Genomic DNA, 8,136 nt, shown 5'->3' with positions numbered 1-8,136 from the left:
GCAACACACAATTTAACAGCGCTTTCTAAGCTGCTGACCTCTGCCTGTTCTCCTTCTATCCTTACAGAGATCCATCTTTCTCTCATTCTTTTCTCTGGACACACTGTGGCACTTCCAACAAATTGTGCCAGAAATAATAGTTTACAGTTTTCAGTTTCTTGACTCTCAAATCAGCAGTCTTGCAGTGCTTTCTGGGCTTTGTTTCATGCCACTTGGATTCCTCAGCAACCAGTGTCTGGCCCCTGTCATCTCTTGGTTTATTCCCTCATTTTGAATTCTGTTCAGGAGGCTTTTGTTTCACAGCTGAGAACATTTCCACATTCCTCATCTCCTTGGTCTACTGCCCAAATGGTTTAAATCTTCTGGAGTTCTTTCAGACTTGTTTCACCAGTTTTGAACTGACTGTTCTGTAGGCTTTCTACTCAAACTTCAGGTTTACTGTCCTCTTAAAACTGTCAGAAGATCAAAATCTTGTTTGATTAAAGGCCTTGTTAGGACCACCAGGTTATTCAGAGGAAGATGGAGGCAGAGGAAGGTGGAGAAGGCAAACAGGATGTTGCATAACATATTTACCCATTCCATATCCTATGCTAAATTTTATTAGTATGTTCTTGTGAAAAGTACTCCTTGAAAAATGCTCCTTAACAATTCACTTTAAACACCTTCTACAGATTTTATGGAATTCTTGAAAGAGGTACGTTGTATCCATTTGGGTCTTGTTTAATATATTGTTTAGCCATAACATGCGGAGCTATTATTGCTGTGATCAAGAAATAAGCTTGGGTTAGAAAGTGGAGAATTACCACTATTATGGACAAAAAAACCAACCAACCAAACAAACAAAAAACAACCACCTTCTACTCTTCTGTTGCAAAAGGCTGCGTATGGTAACAGAAAACAATTGGCATTGATTGTTTTGTTGTTGTATCTTTTTTCCCCCTCTTTTCATTCTTGATTCTGGGAATAGAGTAAGATGTCAAAACATTATAAAGTGTTCATTTATACAAGCTCTGAGAGATAAAGTAAAGAACATGCTCATCCTCTGTGAAGAAAACTTTGAAGAAAACTGGATGACCACTCTGTTTACTACATACTCTGCCAACTGTGTTGCAAATTAATGTACTGAAAACTGCTGGGCAAAACGGTTTGCAGATTTTCAGTATGAGTGTGAACTGTTGCCATAAATATAGGTTTACAGATCAAACACTTGGCAGTGCTGAGAACATTGAGAATGATGGCATCTCTTCACAGACAGGAGCGGTATTTTATGTGATCTTCCGGGCATCCTCCATGTGGATTAGCATAGACACAGTCTCTGGATTGATGATACCAGGCACAAGCTCTATAAGAAAAGAATGTGTGTATATTACTGGAGGGTAAAAGGGGCATCTTTGCATCTTCACTGCAGCTTGTTCCCTCCCTCTAAAATACTGTTGTTTCCTGTTTTCCAGCTCCAATTCTCAAAACTCCTCCGGGAAAAACAGGCTTGACTAGTGCAGTAGCCATTGCAGCCTGTGTAAACAAGCTCAGAAGCTGTGATATTGATAATGAAATCAGGTTTGAGTTTGGGCCTAATTCCTCAGTGCATCAGTTCCACTAATAAGATCTGAGGACACAGCTTTTTTTGCAAGGAATTCAACACCTTGCAGAATTAGTCTCTAGCTGAATTCTGGTGAGATGCACAGAATAGGTGATTATGCCAAACAGGTATTAAAGAAACCTGTGGCACTTCAAGATACAATGAAAGAAATGCTGCTATGGCAAGTCACTAACGTGTGAAAAAAACAAAGGGGTCTGATTCTATTTCATATTTATTAATAAACCCAAGAACTGCAATAGCTTGTTATGAACTTCAGAAGTATGTGGAGGGAACACTGTAACAATGAAATGACAGAGGAAACTACAAACAATTGGTTGAATGATAGTCAACTCAGCTCACTTATGGCATGACAGGTATGACTTCAGTACATATGACCTAAAGGACAGATTCTGATATGGCTTTCCATTATTCTTGTTATAAATCCTTAGAATTACAGAAGTATTATGAAAGGTTTTGAGTGAGTAACTGATGTTACTCACTTAACGATTAGATAAAAACAATAATTGAACTTTGCTTTTTGGAACAAATGGAATGATAGGACTGTCTGCCACCTGTTTGATGTCTGATGACATTCATGAAGAAATGCAGAGTAGAGTTCTTTGCTAAAAAACACCTTAAAAGCATATGTGAAATTACAGTCTATCATTAGCATTGCTGTGAATGTGCTTATGAAATAATGTATTAACCCAATAATAAGTTTTGACATATGGTAATTCTTTTAGCATAATTTTTTACTATTGGTCACACCAAAAAATATTATGTTTCTTTTGGGTTCTCTGGGCATTTCTCTGTAGCAAATGAAGCTCAAATTGGACCATAAGATTTAAATCTTAATCACTGTTTTCACAGTGATGAAATCTCTCTTTTGCTGGGACAGGAACTTTGCTATTGCCTTGTACGCACGGTCTGTATGCAGTGTTGAATTGGGATGGCTCCAGCTTCTCTTGTTTAAATATTGGCACCCCCAGGCCTTTTCAGCTAGTTTTTGCTTTGGATTTTCTCACTTTTCTCATAGGTGAATGTGTTTACAAGTTCTTAGCTTCACTAGTAGTGTCCTGCCACTTAAAGAAGTTGTCAGATGTGTACTTGAGGACTAATAGCATGTACAGTAGTATAGTTATGTTGAATTCAGCCTGAGTTGACATGTTCAGTGGCAGGATAACTGTTCATGGTATTTTGAGTCAGAAATGAAAACATCCTACTTCCCAACATGAAAAAATGCTAGAAGTATCTTACATAGATATCTAAAAAGTCTCTGGGATTCTTGGTGACTTGGTGGTGGAGAAACTTATGCAATTTTATGACGTTGATGGGTTCTTTCCAGCTGGCACTTTGATCTCTATCAGTAACAATTTGGTTTTAATGTATATGTGGGAGGGGAAAATGGATCTTACTGTCTTTTGAAGTACACCTTCGTTTTTCAAATATGGGAGGGAAAAAAAAAAAAAAAGTAAAGTACTGTAACACATAGCTGAAGCTTTTCCTGGAACTCACCTTTCTAACTGTTGTGATATTGTGTACGTCAGGCACATCATTTTTTTTTTTCTTGCTGGTTGACAATTAGCTATTAGAAAAATGATCCTGTGTGCTAAAGAGAATGACAGTTTTTTTTTTTTTTTCTTTTCTTTGAAGAATGTAGAGGAAGGATGAATTCCATAGGCAGAAAATATTTTGGTTTACAGCAAGATTTGAACCTGAGGAAATTTAGTGTAATGTAGTTTTATGTTAAACCACTTCAACAGTTGCAGGAGCCGATTCAGTAGCTGGGGAGTGTTTCACGGGTATTACAGATATATCTATTAGTATTTATTCAGAGAAATTCAGCAGGAAAAGTTCTCTAGTAGACTGAGACACATCTGATTCAAATGTGCATTTCTTCTTTTAGAACGTATTAGGTGGTGTTTATTCAGGAAAGTTTCCAGAATCTCCAATTTACTCATAAATATTCCTGTACTGAACTCTTCATGGATATGAGTGATTAAATATGAGAGGAAATTTGACAGGATCTTTTTTCTTTTCCTTTTTTTTTTTTTTTTTTTGGACTGAATGTTCTCTATTTGTACTTGCATGTGCATGGATAGGAGAGAGGAGGAAACAATCCACCAACTTGATTTTTACATTTATTTTCAGCATACGAATAGTTCTGTGACATATGGTAATTTCTGTATAAGGATAAATACTTAAAATATGGTGTTGATGTTGTGAACATTTTGACACAGACTTTGTCACTTGCTAGTGAGAAAATCTTTAAATTAGGATCAAAAGAGCCAGACTACAAATGTTCAGAGATATATATAAGCAATAGTGACAAGGAAAAGGACCTAATTATTATTGAGTTTTGGGCTGGTTTCAAGAAGGTCATAAGAAGAAGAAGTAGAATGGTAGTATGTCAATCCACTGAATATTTTAATTGTTACTAATTTGAAAAGTAAAAGAAATAAACAGGAAGAGATGAAGTCTTAATTAATGATTGCAACAGTTACTCAATTGGCATATGAGAGATTCAGTGCAATAATTCACGATTAGAATATTAGTGGGTATAGGTGCTCCAGAAACATCTGCAAGGGGTGAAAATAAGAGTGTTTTTTTTTGTTGTTGTTGTTATTGGGGTTTTTGGTTAGACTTAAACAAATTCAGGGTACTGGTATGAAAATGTAATGGGATGGAATACTAAGTAAATTAAAAAGAGTAAAGCAATGTTAGGTTAGACAAGCATATTTGTATTTCAACTTTTATTGACTTACATTGTTTAAAGCTTACCTGTAGCTTTTTGTTTCTTCCTCAGCATGCAGAAATTACTGTTTGTACAGCAGGTTGTTAACAGTTGGACTGGGAACATTTGGACAAAATAGTTATTTTGGAGAAAATACCAACTTAACAGCATTAACTCATCATAAATTTTAATATAATGAGTTCTTACTCTTGAGATCTTGCTTTATTTTACAGTGTTACTATTCTCAGATTATCCTTTGCTAAATACTTAATCTTCAGTGAAGCTTCTAAAAATGTATTTAAACAAACAAACAAAAACTTCAATTGTGTGTTACAAATTGGAGGGTGGAGCTGTATCTTCATCAGAACTACCAGTGGTCCCGTCATGTTCTAGCCTGCTGCTGCTCCAGCCTTGCAGAGCTTGAGTTACCTGAATAAACATTGTCTTTCAGTTGCAGAAGGAAACAAAATAAAGGGCACCATTTTTACTGCAAGAAGGTCCAAAAAAAAAAAAATCCAAGCTCTAATACCACCTTTAAAATCTCAGGTCTTTCTTGTTGTTCTTGTTTGTTTGTTTTGTTTCATTTTGTTTTTGTGTGGTCCAACACAAAAATTATATATTAAGTCTCATATATCAAGTATGGTGTTCCTGTGATTCTGGTATCAAGATAAAGAGGAATGATAAGGTACATCCTTTAAGCCTTCTGTCAGTCTGTTATTTCCAGCTCTAGTAAATACCCACATCCCATAGAGCAGTTCAGTTTGAGTTCAGTTTGCCCTCTATTCCTCACTCTCCTCTGCTGAGGAATTTGTTTTTTGGACTAGTTATTAAGTTTGTAAAGACTCCCTCTCAGACTCTCCTGGTCTCCGTCTCTGTGTTGGTCTCTTCTCACTAGGGTGTGTTCATTCCAGTGATCTAAAAGGCCATCGTGGAAGTTTTCTGTTCTGAAATGACATGCAGGAAGAATGTCACTGACTAGTTTTCAGAAAAGCAGTAGCAGGGAATTGCCATTGGCAACTCCTTGTAGCAACTTCTGTTTGAAGGAAAGTGAATTTGTGTGTGATGGAGCACTGGCACAGACCACCCAGAGAGGTTGTGGCATCTCCTCCTTGGAGATCTTCAGAAGCCGCCTGGACATGGTCCTGGGCAGCCTCCTCTGGGTGGCCCTGCTTGAGCAGGAGTTGGACCAGGTGGACCCAGACAGTCCTGCCAGCCTCAGCCATCCTGTGATTCTGTGAGGCAGGCAGGCAAAAATGATGCAAGGAACAGTGCATACTTTACAGGTAAGTAACTAGAAATAATATTTAGAAATATGCAGTAATTATTTATTTGATCTGTATGGGGTTTATGCATTGCAGACAATTTTTTGGTACATCTGCATTGCAAGTCCAGTGATAGCGAACAGGGTCACACAGCCCAGTATCACTTGTCGCAGCTGTCCAGGATTGAGCTGGGTCAGGCTCTGGATCAGCCAACTGAGGTAGCAGAGGCAAGGACCCAGGGGAAGGTCTGAAGCAGCTCCTGGGTGAAGCAGATTCCACCCCCCACTGCCCCAAGTCTTTTAAGGCTCGTTTTTGAACAGCTCTTCCTTCATAGTGCTGTGGAAAAAGACAGTTGCTGCATCAGCTAAAGTTGGAGGCAGGGAGTGAGCTTCAGACCCTGACAATATGCAAAAATAGTGTGTGTGCAAGACACTTCTGAAAAGAAAAATGTTGAAGCACTGTTAATAGGCGAACCTGTAACTGCAGAAAACAAATAATTGCTTCTGTGGACAGTTATGATTTAAAATAACCTGACTTGTAAAGTAGCATTAATCCATGTAAGTCAACGTATTGTAATCTAGATAATTCTCCTGTCTGGAATTAACTGGTAGAAATAAGAGTGTAATTAATGTTTTAGATGTCCTTTTAAAAGTGCTTAAATGTTTTTTTTTTTTTCCCCACAAGAAACAAATGTATTTCCCCTTGAATGTGGAAATTTAAATTATGCCCTTTAGTGTATTGCTATACTATCCCGCTTAAGTGGCCATTATTCTACTGCAAGGTTGATTGGTCTCACAAAAGCTGTTTTGGTTTAGTTTTCTGGGCCATGTGTCACCACAGCCCTTTTTTTATATCAACTGTTTTACAAAGAGTGCAGTGACATACAACATACAGTTCTCAATTTGAAATGTCTGCCACAAAAGGGATGCTCTGAATAGATTAATAGGCCTTTTGAATTTTTAGAAACTTTGTATTTTTCTTGCTCCTTTGTTTGTTCTAGGCATTTTCCTTATATTGGATGTTGAAAGAACATTCCTATTGCTTAGCTTTCATAAGGGTATTCCTCTTACTCCTCAGAGTTCATGCTACTGGATTCACATACAGCATAAAATACAATATGGTCAACTTCAGTGAAGTGCACTCACCTCCTGCAGGCTGTGCTTAAGCTCAGTAAAGGAGAAGGTTAAGACTAAGTGTAGTTTGAGATTTCAGATATGTGCAGGGAGGGTTTCTCTCGTAATTATTTATAGAAAGTTTATAACTCTGTATTTACAGTACAGGTATTAATTCAGTACACTTATAGGCACATACAAAGATCTTCTGAGGATATGTTATAGAATCATAGAATCATCTAGGTGAGAAAAGACCTTCAAGGTCATCAAGTCCAACAATGTGTACGTTTTCAAGGGAATTGCAAGCATGTCTGGAAATAAATTTCCATTTAGTATGAACATACAGTGTGAGGGCGATTATGTGCTTGCTTGATGGAAATAAGTCCCTGTGAACTGTTAAAAATAAATGGTATATTTTTTTCTTATTTTTCTGGATGAAAAACAGTGATTTATATTGCAGATATTGAACGACTCTAATTATGTTTTATAGCAGCTTTATCGTTTATGGCAGAAACTTGTATTTCAAGTTGATAGCAAGGAAATTTAATAATTATGAATTACACTGTTTATCTTATGATGCAGATAATCAAGTCTTGTTGCCTGATTAAACTGCTAACAGAGGACACTAAGAATACACGATTAACATAATTAGAAAAGATCTCGTGTTTGATATGTATATACCTGAAAGTTCTTTTGAGGCATTTAATTTATACTTGTGAATTCCTTCTATATACGTGAGTTTGAGAGGCTACTTAAGTTTAAACTGTATGAAGAGTTCATACAGAAAATAGATTTGGAAAGCAGGCTTCTCTGGTAGCCAAGTCTTGATTCCTCCCTTGTCCATCAAAGCCATGCTTCTTCACTTCTGCAAGAGAGAAAAGCCCTTCCCAAAGAGCTAGTCTTTAGCTTTCTGCTTTCATAACCATAACTGATACTTAATCTTTTTGATATCTCTTTCAGTCCTTTGTGCCTCCTCATTCCTCAGCAACTCTTCTAAGTATATATTGCTTGTAGTAATTTTCTTTCATAACCCTTTCCAGTCTCTTTGCCAGCTCACCTTCTCTATCATATCAACTTTGTAACATTAATTTTCAAATTCAAAGTAATTCATTTATTTCCTAGTATATCATTTATTTAACTTTCAATCTCTTGATCCGTATTGCGTTCCTTTATACATTGTCTCTGTTTTACAATACTTTTCTTGCTGTTCCTGCATCATTTCTACAACTTCGTTCATGTCTACAGGAACATGGTAGGGGTTTGATAAGGGGATGGGTTAGTATTTTTGAAATCATCTCTCCTCTTTGTTGAATTGCATCATATTTATATATTTACATAATTATCTGAGATATCAGGTGTTACGTTTATTTATAGGAAAAAGCAGTTTTGAAATGTTATTGCTCATGTCATATGAAACCAGCTTACATTCAATAGTGATAGCACTTTGTG

At 36.7% G+C, this 8,136-nt stretch overlaps 1 long non-coding RNA gene across 1 annotated transcript; it reads right to left on the bottom strand.

Annotated features, from left to right (window-relative positions):
• Positions 1–698: 698 nt before the first annotated feature.
• LOC121070062 lies at positions 699–5,084 on the bottom strand. Its single transcript, XR_005819871.1, has 3 exons — positions 4,521–5,084; positions 4,361–4,429; positions 699–1,342 (listed from the first exon to the last, which is right to left on the bottom strand). It is a non-coding gene; the product is annotated as an uncharacterized LOC121070062 (long non-coding RNA).
• Positions 5,085–8,136: the final 3,052 nt, after the last annotated feature.

Source organism: Cygnus olor, chromosome 4 (genome assembly GCF_009769625.2).
Source record: "Cygnus olor isolate bCygOlo1 chromosome 4, bCygOlo1.pri.v2, whole genome shotgun sequence".
Lineage (NCBI taxonomy): Eukaryota > Metazoa > Chordata > Aves > Anseriformes > Anatidae > Cygnus > Cygnus olor.
The sequence above is the reverse complement of the archived record's forward strand: the minus strand, read 5'-3'. Positions and strand labels throughout refer to the sequence as shown.